Below are 14785 nucleotides of genomic sequence, written 5' to 3'. Positions count from 1 at the left end.
ACTCTGAGCTGATCTGCCCCCTTCACTCCCCACACACACAAACCATTTTCACACTTTTTTCAAACTGCACTAAAACAAAACTGAAAATTAAAGCACTAAATTATTTTAACCTCCCATTACTGACAAGTTTTCAGAAGCATACTAGTAATTTTAATTTTATATACAGTACATCTTCAGCATCTTTTTAAAATTAATTTTTGGGGCATTTTTGTCTTTATTAAGTCAGCAGCTGAAGACTATGGATGACTATGCAGCAAAGGGTTGTGGCTGGAATTCGAACCAGCGATCAATGCAATAAGGACTAGTCTCAGTACAAGGTACACAGTTAAACCATGACACTAAACCGGTGCCACATCTTAAGGAGCTGTGATGACATCCTATGCCACCCTATCTTAATTTGTATGTGTTGCATTTGAAGTGGAGATTTCCTCGTCACATTCTGCACTCTTCATATATATTTTTGCATAACTGTCAGAATCAATATGATATAGCTTGAGACAAAACATTAATGTCTCAGAGAAGAAGTATATTACAAAAGCATTGATGCCTCTGTCCAATACAACAACTTTGTAGAAACTAACTGTTCTCTAACATGGTACATCTTCAAAGTTAGAATTCACATGAACACAAATGGGGCATGGCTTTACTAGTGTTTCTACAAGCTGATCTCTGTATCGCACTAAGCTAACACCCTTACATTCTCTGTGTCTCCTGCCACTCTACTTAGCATGCTTCCACCCTCCGCTGTGATGTGCTCCTGCTTAACACCTTGGCTAAGCTTGTTGAATAATGCAGAGGGGACCAACACCTGCTGAGTCAGCACTGAAGACAGGTCAGTGGAGACACTATAGCAGAACTGCTGTAGCAGCCGTAACACCCAAATGCAGAGGTGGCACAAACAAGCAGATGCATGGGTGATTGGAACACCAAAATACACATCATCATAGAAACATATATAGAGGAAGGAAGAGGGAGAGAGAGAGAAGATGGAGCACATAAATGTAGAAGAAAGCCTATCCGTGTGAAAAGTGGCGCTCAGGGAATGAAATGCATAATCAATGCAGCATGTTACATAGTGGAAACATTCTCCTTTATAACAATGCACCATGGTAGCAAGAAGAGGGTGTAAGACCCCCTGCCTTTGGCAGGGATATGTTTCCAAACTGTTGGGACAGGGGCATGTTTACTATTGTGTTGCTTCACCTCTTCTTTTAACGCCACTGAATTCTTTTTCTGGAACCATGATGACCAGATTCTGCCATTTTAAAAGTGTGCTTTTGAAGTGTGCGCTGATATGAAGATGAGTGGTTCCTCTCCTTTTTAGAGGAAAGGATGCAACATCCATGATTTCCTAAAAGAAGGTTAGATTTCGATTTGTCTTATCACAGGACAGTTTTCAACTTCACCTCAGTCCATTTTAATCAGACACAGGCCTGGAGAAGTGGCCTTGTTATTTCAGGCTCAAAATTGTTTACTCTTTTCATGGTATAGTTTTTAACTGCTTTTGTTGATGCAGCAACAAAATGTGTTCATAGACAATGGTTTTAAGGTCTGATTTTGAGCCCATGCAGTGACTTCCAATGCAGTCATGTCTGTATTTCATGCAGTGCTGCCTGAGGGACCAATGGAATTTGGGTTGCGTCCTCAGGTAACTCAGACTCAGATAAAGAGGGCTTGACCCAGACACAGGTTATGGAGACTTGGCTAGGATTCTTCTCTGGTGACTCAAACTCAACACTGACTTGAACACTTGGGACTCAGACTTGAGGTTTGATGACTCAACTCCAATACTGCTCTTTGTTGTTCAAAAACTCCCAATTTTTCCCAAAGTAGCAACTCCCTGGTGCTGCTATGGTTATGTCACACCAAGTAAGATATAATATACATACATTACCTACAAAAACACTCTCTGGCCCATGTTTTCATGTTCACAAGCTGCATCACTCACATTCTTAGCTACTGTGTAGCAAAAATGGAGGGACAAAAGAGACAAAGCACAACATCAGACAGAAAGCTCCATCTTCATCTCTGCGCACTTGTATTTTGAAAAACAAACTCCTAGAAAAGGTGATTGATAAAGGGCCAGGGGATAACATGCACCAAAAAGTAGAAGAATACAGAGGGAGAGTTAGACAGAGATCCATCACTGCAGGCAGGAGAGACTGTACGGAGAGGTAAAGCAGGTGGGTGTGGAAAGCCAGCTCAAGTTGTAAGGACAGATTGTGAGGAGTGTCTGAGGGAGGGGGGTGAATAGAGAAAAGCAGAGGATGAGGGATGAGAGGGGCTTGTCCCTGTGTAACCTCCTACACTGTGATAGAGTGTATTTACCAACACTTCATCAGCAATATCCTCCTCCTGTGTGTGTCCCCTTCCTATGAGTGTGTAGCTTTACTGTGAGTGTGTGGCTTGATTCATTGTTGCATAGCATTTGCATTATCTTATCTGCTTGTGTGAGACTCTATCTAGTGTTAAGACTATGAATCATCCAACATACTGTTTCTGAATATGGATTACGAATAGTTCGGTGTTGTATAACTCTGGCTTAAGGTTGGATTAAGGTCCTAGCCTTTTTGTCACGTATCAAGTAATGCCAGGGGATTCTTCAGATTTCTCAACTTCTGCCAATCAAACCAGCAAATGTCAAGAATTACAGCTTAGGCACATCACACGGCATGCACTTTATGGATTTCTTAAGCTGCCACTGTGTGTAAATTTAGCGCATCTGTTTCTACATTAACGGGATAATGTGTGTGTGTGTGTGTGTGTACGCTTGTTAAAGAGCATGAGAGGGTGTGTGTGTATTTGTAAGGCTTGTTAGGGAAGCATTTGGCTCCTGCTGACAGCTACTGCAGTCTGAACAGCAGGGCTGACGAGGACAATCAATTAGCCTTGCATTTGCGTACCATGCGCGTGCACACACACAAATTGATGTTCGCGTAAATGTTCAGACTATATATATAACATAGAGCTAAGGCCATATACATTAACGATACATAATAAACATTAAATGTAATAACAGCACACAAATTCTGCTTCCTTTATATCTCCATGACTTTATGTTTGAACATATAACAAACTGTCTGATGCTAGGCTTTATGTGAGTGTGTGCATGTGTGTGTTTTAGCTAAGCCCCAGCTGTGGTAACACAAGTTTATCAAATATCAGCCTCCATCCCTCTAAGGGCTGCTTGGATGCTGTTTGCTAGATGTATGAATGTGTGTGCGTGTGTTTGCTCAGAGCGTCATGTGTGATGCTGAGCAGATGCTGATGTTGTGACAGCCATCCTGCTCTCAGTCTGCCTGCCTCACATCAGCTGTCCATGAGTGTGCGTTTGCGTGTGTGTGCGTTGGGAGCGCTGGGTTAAGCAGTGGTCTGCCAGTCAGTGTGTTTCTGACCTTCTATCTACCACTGGGATCACTTATCCTTCTGCCGGCTCCACAGTAGCCCATAGCACCATCCTCCTGCCATTTCTTCCCCCTTCTCCTTTCAAATTCTTGTCTTTTTAACAGCCTGTTAACTTTTCTTTATGCTTCTCTCTCAGTTTTCTCTCTTTTGATATCCCTTTAACAATGCCTCATCCCTTTTTCTTCTGTGCTCCAATCCATGTCCCCTATCACCATTTCAACTTCTCTCCTCTGTATTTTTATTCTCTCTGCTCGACTCCTCTCTTCCTCACTCTCTGCTGCTCCTATACCAAATACAGAGAGCAAATGATGAAATGAAAACAGGAGAGCGGAAGCTAATGAAGACAAGAAGAGACAGAGAAAGAAGAAGAGAGACAGCGGGAGAAATGCTGAGATACACAAATGGCGGATCAGAGAGAGAGAGAGAAGGGGGGATATGAGGAGAAATGCTGACAGTTAGAGAGGAAAAGATAAAAGTGTTTGACAGAGGAGGAAAAAAAGATTCTTTTTCATTTGTGTCAGAGCACCATTGTCACACTAACAAAGACATAGCACTCACAGAGCACTAGAGGATTTCTCTCTTTCTGTTTCTCTGTGCGCGCACACACACACACACACACACACGCACACAAATAAAACATAAATACACAGAGTGTTTATCTCTTTCCTTCAGCAGGGACGGATCTCCCGGGGTGAGAGCGGCATCAGCTTCTCATCATTCTGCAGTGTCATTTCTGACATTTGTCATGTTCTCACCCTCGCTTAGCCCTGCTAGCATAAACCCCCTGGCATCATAGCACTTTCTCAGAATCTGAAATGTTCTCACCCAGGGAAACCTAGGTCTAGATCAGAACAGATGGATGCATGGTTGGAGGATATAAAAAAAGCCATATGAACAGCAGCAGTACCTACTGAAGGCCTCTCTGCAGTGAACACACCTCTCACTATAAAACCACTGCCCTGCTGTCAAGGTTTCTTTAGATTTATGCAGCAATAAGTTGAGTTTGTCAGCTGTGGCATAACTGCAGTCTTACCAAACATCATCTATGGTTCAATATTATATTCTGTTTTACTTCATGATTGATGAAGGTAAAACAGATAAACATCCCCACTTGGGAAATGTTGTCAAACTGTCTGTAAATTCAGAAAAGCGCCCATGCTTTTCTTAAAGGACTGCCTCCTGCATGAATGAATAAATAGAAAAAAGGTTCAATAAATCAACTATCTTTTTAATACTACTTGACTTAATTCCTATGATGCAGGAAGAGCCTAATTACTCTGCTGTTAAACTAGTCCCCAAAGATTTAATTTGTGGATGTGAACAATTAACAGCAGCTCAGCTAGAGTCGAACACTCTTATGCTAAATCAATGCAAATTCAAAGACATGGATTGACATTTAACTGTCAACTTTTAAAAGGGGAATTAGGACAAGTCAATCATCACAATGTCAACCTTAATGACACTCAACTGCATACAATGGCATCCTCTAGACACCAACATCAACAACACAAACAACACAAACAACAAAGAACAAAAGCAAACCTAAAAAAAGTCAAATAGTCCATCACAATGCATGATGGGAAATAGGGCATGATGGGCTGCTGCTTCTCTGAGGCTGTTAATATTCAGTCGCAAATCATTCAAGCCACTTGTCTTTCAATGAAGCATGCAGCCAGCTATGGTGGCAGTCAAGGGCAGATGGTCAGCAATGGCCCCATCTTCATTAGGAGAAATATTCTGCAAGTGCAGTAACCATGCAATTTCAGTAGCACATGCAAAAGTCCTAAAAAGAACAACAGCTGAAAGTGCAGCGAAGAGCTGAAACAACTTCTTGAAGAGCAAACCAGCAGCAAATACACAAACGATGAAAAGTCAAAAACACACTTCCATTCCAGGCCACCGGCTCTGAAGACCATAGCCTCTGAACATGGGTCACATGATTAAACTGCTGAGCTAAATTTGGATAGTTTTGAGAAAGTGTGACCCAAACCTGTCTTTGTAAGTGTGAGCTATAGACAGGAAACACTTAACAGTCTACTTTACTGTTGGAAACCGCTTTGTTTTCAGCACTATTAACGCACACAACACGTGAATGTTTCTCCAACTGCAGCACACTGATTGTTTGTCTACAGCATACATGCCAACTTATTGTTACTTAAAAGCTAAATTAATAGCATAATAGCAAAATCATCTGGTAAAATTGGCCTCATATGCAGCAGTTGATAGCCAAGCTTCCATACCTGTTCTCTAGCCAGTTTCTTGACAAAGGGACCAAGTATAACCAGCATCTCCTAATAAACTTAAAATTGAAAAGTACTTCATACAGCACCACTTTAAAAAAAAAAAGAACTATCTTTTTAACATTAGTAATTTGCATACAGCTCTATTGAGATTCAAAGCCTTTCTGTTATATTCTAACTTAGATCTGAGTGATTCCCAAATAGCTGCATCAGAGATCCTAATTTCCCCAACAATCCCCTCTGAGAGCTGGTTTCTATGCAACACCTTGCCTTTGGGGATATGGATGTAATTAACACACCAGATGCAACTACAGAGGCACTGTTACACTCTGGAGTTATTTGAGTAAATATGAAGTGTGATGTGTTCCAGAAGCTGTCACATAGTGGTGGTCTGACCACTTACTAAGAGTACAACAGTTGCTGTTGGCTTAGACTTGTCACTCAAATGTATATTAGTTTATTCAGGAGTCCCTTTGTCTATGTGCAAGTTGTCTGGTTTAAAATAGGCAGTTTTTAGTTTCACACTGTTTAAGTGGAACTCTCTTTAACACAGCTGAGTGGTTTTTAAATACCTTTCACACTTTGTATTTTGGGTAAATTTACAAATGTTAATTACTTTGCTTAACGTACTGTTTCAACTCTTTAAGTGATATTCCAGGCTGCCTGTATTTGTCTCCATGTGTAAACACACCTCTGCTGTATGTATGAGGGTGTTAATGCAGCCAGCTTTTCATACTCAAACACACAGTAATATCTACATCTCCAACATTAATCTACTTCCTTTTAAAGCTGCACTCTCTCTTGCTTTCTCCGTTTCCTTACCCTTATTATCCTTCATTCTTATTCATTAGTGTTTCTCCCACTGTCGGGGGTGCCTCCCCGTATGTTCACAAACTCCATTCCTCTGTCCAAACTTTTTCTTTTCTTCTATACTCTTCTTATCCCTTAATCTCTTGTTTCTTTTTCACATTCACTGCTTATTCAGCACACTCCCTCCAACTCCCATTTCTCTCTGTTGTGATGCCATGCACTCTCTCTCTCTCACTCTTTCACACCTCTCTTCTGTCTCTTTTCATATCCATCTCTCTCTCTCTCCCTCTCTCTCTCTCTCTCTCTCTCTCTCTCTCTCTCTCTCTCTCTCTCCCTCTCTCTCTCTCTCTCTCTCTCTTGCTCAGCTTGCCTCGTGTTATTCCTCTCCCTCTCGCTCTTCCTTTAACCTGCTCGTCAGCTCTTTTTGTAGTGCTCACATATTGGCAGAATACCCCATCCCTCTCCTCCCCTCCTTCTCTTTGCGTTACCCTGTTCAACCCCTCATCTCCCCTTCAATTATAACTTTCCACTTGTTTATTCTCCCACTTTTTTTCCCCACTTCTGTTCATTAATTCTCATTTCTCTGTCTCTGCTTAGCTCTAGACTTCTTCTTTATTCCCTTCATGTTCCTCATTTCATCTGCTCTTCTATTTCATCCACTGGCCTAATCATATTCTTTCTTGTTCCCTGCATTTCTCTCATCCTGCCCTTGCACCATCCACCTCCTTCTTTCTTTCCGTCTCATTTTCCTACTCCTCTGTTCTCTGCAGCCACTGTGTCAGTCAAATGGCTCAACTACAAGACTGACTACAAGGACGAAACATCTGTCTCCTCTTCTCTCTCTTTCAGCCTTGCTCTCTAATTCCCCTCTACAGTACACTGTGTCCCCAGCTGGGCTTAACTTCTTAAGAGCATTATTGGCTTGTAAAGTGTATTAGTTTAGCATGAAACAGACAGTGTTCACCAGTGGGGACAATTAAGTCTGATAAAATCACAAATTTGCAATAACAAGTAACTAAAGACTAATTAATAAAGACCCATAATGTACAGTGTTGTGCTTGAACATGCTAAAATGAACGCTTTCATTAAACATGCTCAGATATTGGTGAACAGTGAGCTGAACTGCTCAATTTGCTACTCATGAACAGGGACATGAGCGTAGTTCCCTATGGAGACAGTAAATGACAGTTCACATTCTGGAAAGATCTGAGAGGGATTGAGAGTTATAGAGCAGTGTTTTATGGTAGCTCAAGTTAATTTAACAACACCTAGCACAAAATTGGAATGGCTTATACTGCTAGCACTTCATAGTAGTTAGCAATGCTGAGAGAGTCAGCTGTTGAGGACATTTGAAGGATCTGGCCCTAGATGGATAGAGCTCTCGTATTGCTGTTCGGACAATCAGCAATGCAAGCACATGAAATAGAAGGACAGTCCTTCACCCCTAACAGCTGGCTACACTGGAAGCCCTCCAAAAGTTGCCCCTTGTTTCTCGACATGAGGTTGGTTAAGCAACAGTTGATATCACTTCACTGTCTGATAACGTTTTAGTAAACACTGCAGTGATAGACACTTTAGGCATCTGTTTTGCTGGAATTAAAAGACCAAAATACAGAAAGACCATGTCCTAAACATACCATGTGTATAAACCAGTGAAAGAATACAGAATTTGACCACAACTGCATTGGCTTTGTCATTGTACAACAGAGTTAGCTTTGCTTTACTTCACAATGTGTTACTCCTGAAATATGTTCTGATCATGTTGGAGAAGTTTCACCTTTAAGTCCTTCTTGTGAAAGTTTCCTAACATAATCCCTATGGGCAGTCCATGTGTTTAATCTTTTTATCCACTCTTTTTAAAATAACAATTAGCCTTATCTAAATAGCAGATAACACATGATGATTATACCAACTGGAGTCACAACATCTCTGTGAAATCATTTAACAATTTTCTTTGTTAGGATATTCTGTGTATCCAGATTGTCTGGGGGAATTCATTGTTCTGTTAAACTATCACATTAGGTCATGGGGTGAGGATGCATAATTATGTTTCCACTTCACCCATTGTGCATCAATGACCCTTCCAGTCTGGGAAGCCAGATTGGTCTGGAGCCCTTGTGAGGGTACTACATGTTGACAGAGTCCTGCTTGTGCCGTCTTTTTATGCTTAACCTCTGAACAGAAACTCAGATCAGATAATCTGCTGATGTTTTGCTTTTTACTCCATCCTCTCTCCCTCTATCCAAAAATTCCTTATCTCACACCCCCTCACTTCACTCCTCTATCAGTCTAGCTTCCCTCCATCTCCTCTTTTATACTCTCTCCATTTGCTTGCTGTTGGTTCTTCTATCTCTCTTCCCAAGCTGACAGGGCAGAAAAGTGGAGGGACAGGTCTTTTTAACTTGGCATATCTCCCTGAACACACCTTTTCCCTCTCCTCTCCTCCGTGCCCTCTAACTCTCTAAGCTCCCTTCTAAACTTTCACTCTTCCCCTGCTGTCCCCTCGAACCTAAAATCCAAGCGCAACTACATTTTTCACCCTACACCTATCTCCAGTTAATTTCCAAGACATAATCTCACTTTCTGCTACTCTCTTGTTGCACACAATCCTCTCCTACCAGGCTGTCCAAGTGGTCACCACCCTGTTTTTTTCTGCGCAAGGGAGGAAAGGAATGTCTGCCAAATATTTAGGGGTGGGGAAACTTTGGCACATGCAATCCTTGCACAAAAAGTGTGTGTTCGTGAGAAATGGCAATTGTTTATTAGGGGGTACCCTTGAAAGGGAGATCCTGTAATTGTGTTTGTGTTTGAGAGCAAGTCAGACGTGGTGGGTGGGGAGTAGTTTCTTGCCGGGTGTCCTCGGTGTGACTCATAAATTCCAGTGACCCCCTCCCATGCTGTCATCCTGCAGTTTAATATGGTGTCACAGAAACATTTGGATACCATTTGCATCCCGTCATCAATCAGTTGTGATGTTATAAAAGGGATTGCCCAGGTTAGTGGACCTCTGGTAATGCTACTAGCAAATCTGTTTTCCTGCATCTCAGCTTTAAATGTGAGAAATATGCTTGGATACAAAATTGTACCAAGAGTGTGAAGATTGAGAATGAGCAAGACCCCTTCTTGTCAGGGTCCTGTTCACCTTGTCAGGATTCTACTTTGACACCAAGTGCTGACTTATAGGTGACTTTATTGTTTCAAGTATCATTTATTTATACAGCTCTGATTCCACAGTCATGATAACAGATTTTTAGCAGCCTCTTTGCAGGATGATATTTGACATTTCAGTCCTAATTCACCTCTCCTTCTTCTTCAGACTGTGCAGTTGACACTTTTAAACTTAAATGATGCAAAAGTCACAATTTTTAACACTGTTGTTATTATTATCCCTACCCCATATGATTTGAGTTATGATTGCTACCAGCAGCTTAGAGATGCTCGCAACAGTTCAACTTTCCCCTATCAGAGATGGTTTTGGCCCAGATCCACCTCAAACCCCTCTCACATCTGTGCCCAGTAACTTTCATTGCTCAACGACTCTCAAGACCAGCCTGAGATCAAAACAAATGTATTTGCCACAGTGTCCACAGGCAGAGGTACAGGGTGGCAGAACTCCTTTCTGCAGATTGATTTGGTATGTGATCAGGATGACCTAGCATTGCTTTTGCTATTGAGAATTGATCACCATTGTGACAGTGTTTAAGTGCTCATAAAATATATGCACCTATCACTCACTTATGCTTATGCATATATAATATCTGCAAAGGCAAAATAAATCTTTACAATGGACTTTGAGGTTAGATTTAGTCAAAGGTGCTTCTTGCATTTTGTCCCCTTGCACACTTTTTGGTAAGATGTTGATTTACTCTATAACTTGTGTGTGCCTATGTGAGAGTGTCAGAAGCAAGGCCACCTTAAGTTTCCAGACAAACTCAAGTAGAAGGACGCCATACTCACTGATATTACCAACTTTTTAAACCCAGAATCATTGCTTACTCCTCCATGTCTGCATCTCTAGAGCATGACAGTGGGGGATCCTTTAAGGGTTTAAATGTCAGTTGCTTTACAAAGGTTGACCAAATGCATGTCCCTGTTCAGGTAGTGAGTGTGCTAGGTTGCATGCCTGTGACACTGTTTGCGACATTATATTTGCTCACAGAGCCAACAGGTTGAAGAGGCTTTTGATTAAAAGGAGATGAACAGATGGCGGAAGATAAAGGCAGAAATGAGAAAGGGAGAGATTGAAAGAGGAGGATCTGGGGAGATGGACTGATATGTGGCAAGGCAGGGACTGATAAGCCAGCACTGAGAGAGGAGGGCAACAGATAAGAGGAGAACCGTTGGAATAAAAAGAGGTAGAATCAGGAAGACGCACCAGAAGCCTTTATATAAGATAATGTGGTTCTTTTTCTGAATAGAAGTTACGTTTCTGTTCAGCAAAGAGGCCATAATGGTAACCAAATTAAAATTATGTATTTTAAGTTTTCAGGCTCTGTTTAAATATGAAGTTAACCATGCCCTTTGCTAAAAGTTTGTTTAACAAGCAACATCTCAATTCTGTCATACTTCTTTGAAGTGCCAGTGTGTTTGTGTGTGAGTAGTATTGCATAACCTCAACTAATCTTAAAGTCTAAGGAAAAGAGAAAATAGTGATATCTCTGGAGAAGTTGATTCATTCCCAGTACTCACAAAGTAATGCAACACTTCCTCTGGACATCACTGTGTTTGTATTCACTTGATTCGACAACAGCCATTTTAACCATGCGTAGGAGCCTTTATGTAATATCCCATAAAAATGGCAATATGTAAATTGATGAAAATGTGTCGAGAGTGTTTAAGCTATCAAAGAAGGGCTGATGAGAGAATCTGCCGTTGAGACTTGAATTTCGATATTTAATCAAAAGTTGAAGTTCAGACAGGGACCTAAGCATCCATACTAGGCTACATGATATCGTCTAAAAAGTAACATGAAAACTACAGTTAAATAAATCATAAACTGATAGTGTTTATGGAAGCTTTTCATGAGAGTTTAATCACTGAAGAATGGTGCAAGCCCATGTCAACGGGTTTGTCATTGATGCAATCTATTTATAGCCATTCAGTGAAAGTGTCACCATACCATTCAATGTATTACAGACTTTTACTGTCCTTCTTTCAGTCGTCCAAAAAGCGGAATGTGTCCTAGACACTGGTGTGACCAATAAACAAGTGCAAAATGGAGACATACTTTATCAAGCATAGCTTACCCTGAAGATGGTGCTCAAGGAAGCAAGCAGACACATCGCTGTGCAAAGCATGTTGCAAACATAGTGAGGAGGACCACTCTGCTGGGACACTTTTAGACAGCTTTTCATAATCCTGCTTTTACAGAAAACAGTGGTATAGTGGGTTAATTAACCTTGTTGGAGCTCATCTACCAAAGTGTTTGGCAAAAACAAATTGTTCTAAAAAGAGCTGCACAGAAACTGCAGATTGCTTAACATAAAGAAAGTCTACATGCTGGAAGACAGTTTAAGCCTTTGTTCCTCCAGAAGACTCCCCCCCAAACAGATTGTGTCTAAAAAATTGAGCAGGACTTATGCAGGATTTAATGGTATTTACTTTATGATACCTTAATGTTACACTCAGCATGATTTTTCAGTGCAAGTTTAGAAATACTTGCAGCAGATGACACAGTGTGTGACATAAACATAATACTGTATATGTGCCCCAGATAATTACAGTTTGAAAATGGAGTTGATGTCTTATATTTCAGTACGATGGTAGTTCACCCCTAGACTGTGACTCCTCCCTGTGTGAAAGTGCTTGTGTCTGACTTCTGTATGTTTGTTTCTGTCTGTGTCCCTGTACATATCTCTCAGCCCACAAGTTCTGATTACTCACACACATACATACTCACAAACATGCACACACAAACAATTTGAGACATGCATTATATTCTGTCTGGGTCTCTTCAGCGGAGAGGATAAGATGCTCAGGGCAAGAAGCCAAACAGTGTTTACTTTGTTCTGTGTGTTTACATGTGTGTTTGTGTGTTTCCTTTTTCTACAAATACGCTCTGTCGCCTTATTTCACCCCCTAACTTATTCAATGCAAACACACACAGACACACTTTACTGGCAGACAAAAAGTACCAGAAAACCCCTGAACCAACAACAGAAGAAAAAAACCTTGGGGGGAATTCCTTGAAATGAGCTAAGACATTCTGACATTCTGACATTCTGACAGAAAACACACACACACAGGTACACACATAGGTACACTTGAGCACATTCACTGCAGTTAATAGTTGAATGAAAGTTGCAGAAATCCCTATCTGTCAAGGTTTACTATTGCACACAGGAATGCAGCTATAAGCGCTAGTGACTAAAATAACTTAGCCTCAGTGTTTAACATGCCATGGATTAAAGAGCCGATACAAGCCCGTGCAGCATATAACAACCTGTCTGTCTCAGCAGCAGCTATTACAGCGAGCCTTTGTCTTTGTGCAATAAAAGATCATAAAGAGATGAAAGAGTTTGCTTTGATAACGGTGATCTGATTTGATATTTACAGTTCGTAAAGACGCCTCGACAGCTCTGCCAGCAGGATCTGATGTGAGTGATGGCTCCTCTCCCATGTGACAGTGTTCAAAAACTTATGCCATCCTCAAAGCTCCTCTGACAGAATGATTTAATTGTCTGCAACTGTGCAACACTAAAAAACCTGCAGTTAATACTCAAATGAAGCATGTTCTCCAGCCAAGTTCTGAGGGCATTTCCTTGGATCTAATAATTTCCTGACAACATCAGCGGGTGTTCCCGCATTTTGGATTAATTTGACAGATGGCAAGTGTAGACATCTCAGGGGTATGTACAAAAAGGAGACTGTTTATTCCTTTTTGATTCAAGTTAAACCAATATCAATCAACCTCAAATATGTGTTTATGTTAAAGAAGAACTCATTCAAGGCCTGCCACGGCTTTCAAAAGAACACCAAGACGCACCCATGCTCCATGGAGAGAAGTGGTGGACTGTCTTTTTAAAGGAGAGTATGAGGCAGAGTGTCTGCTTTTCATCAGGGTCTTGTATATATAGAAAACTTATTACATTGTAATGTAAAGGTTTTGACTGTGGTAAATTTCTACCTGTAAATGTTGGAGGAAAGGAAGATAAAAGCGTGAATGAATATTAGAATTACGTGCTTCTTTCTATATCAACTTGAGGGGATATTATCTGTAAAACAAAAAAAGGCAGATCTGACAAAATATGTTGGAACATGTTGTAAAATCTCCAATTTTCCAAAGTATTCATAAAACCATTTTAGCAAAACAATAAGCTTGAATCTGATTAGTCCTGCCTGATACATTTTTCTACTCCATTCAGCAAGAGATGAGACTCTTAATATGACTGAAAAGGTTGCAATCCTGCAGTCAACATCATAGATGCTGCACACTCAGGTTAAAACAACAAAACCCTGATATTAACTTTTCCAAGTGTGTTTAGATGCACTCAGTACATGCACGGCGTGTTTGGTTTCTTAAAATGATTTACCTTGAACAGTCAAGTGCACTCAGGAAACATTTGAACTTTGGAAAGCTCAGGGGTATTTGATGGAGGAGCAAATGCCACCAAAATGTTGGTGTAGACTTTAAGTCACGACCTCCCCCTCTGTGTTATTCTTTTGTTATACACACACACACACGCACACGCACACGCACACACACACACACACACTGGGGTGAGAGGTGAAGGGGGCCTGAGGGGCAGTCGTCCAGGCTAGAACCTAATACAGAGGTATTTTCATGTTTCCCAGCCAAAAGCAACCCTGCAGCTGTGTGAATGCCTTCGTGTGTGTATGTGTGTGTGTATGTGTGGGTGCATGTGTGTGTGTGTGTGTGTGTGTGTGTGTGTGTGTGTGTGTGTGTATAATCAAAGGTACTCTAGCACAGCGACTTTAGCCTCAGGGCCAAATGAAAAGTAAGCATGGCACACCTGCAGGAAGTGAGACAGGCAAGAGGTTCGGGGAATCTGAAGACCTCAGTTTGAATGAAGGAGACGCCTTGTTACAATGACAGAAATCACAGTTTGCCTAAGACTGATTCAGATTTCAACATCTTGTCAAAGTGGAGCAGCTTTGTCATCCTGTAAACTGTGCTTTTCCATTTTCTAAACAGCTTCTTTTACCCACTCATCTTTTCTCCCTCATTCAACCACATCTGGCTGCTGCCTCCTAAAGTTTTCCACCGGTGGGTCAACAGGTTATTCACTACAACCTGACATGTTAGTCATTTGTCACACTTATCAATGTTGTCTGTATTAGGAGTTTGGGCCCCCAGTAGACAGTCAGTA

General features: G+C 41.1%; 1 protein-coding gene across 1 annotated transcript in view; it reads right to left on the bottom strand.

Moving 5' to 3' along the window:
* Positions 1-14785, bottom strand: part of pdgfd (platelet derived growth factor d) — a 55449-nt gene that overhangs the window by 39895 nt on the left and 769 nt on the right. The gene's annotated exons all lie outside the window — the stretch shown is intronic.

This window comes from Notolabrus celidotus, chromosome 14, assembly GCF_009762535.1.
Source record: "Notolabrus celidotus isolate fNotCel1 chromosome 14, fNotCel1.pri, whole genome shotgun sequence".
Classification (NCBI taxonomy): Eukaryota; Metazoa; Chordata; class Actinopteri; order Labriformes; family Labridae; genus Notolabrus; species Notolabrus celidotus.
Note: the sequence above shows the minus strand (reverse complement) of the source record. Positions and strands in the feature narration are given on the sequence as shown.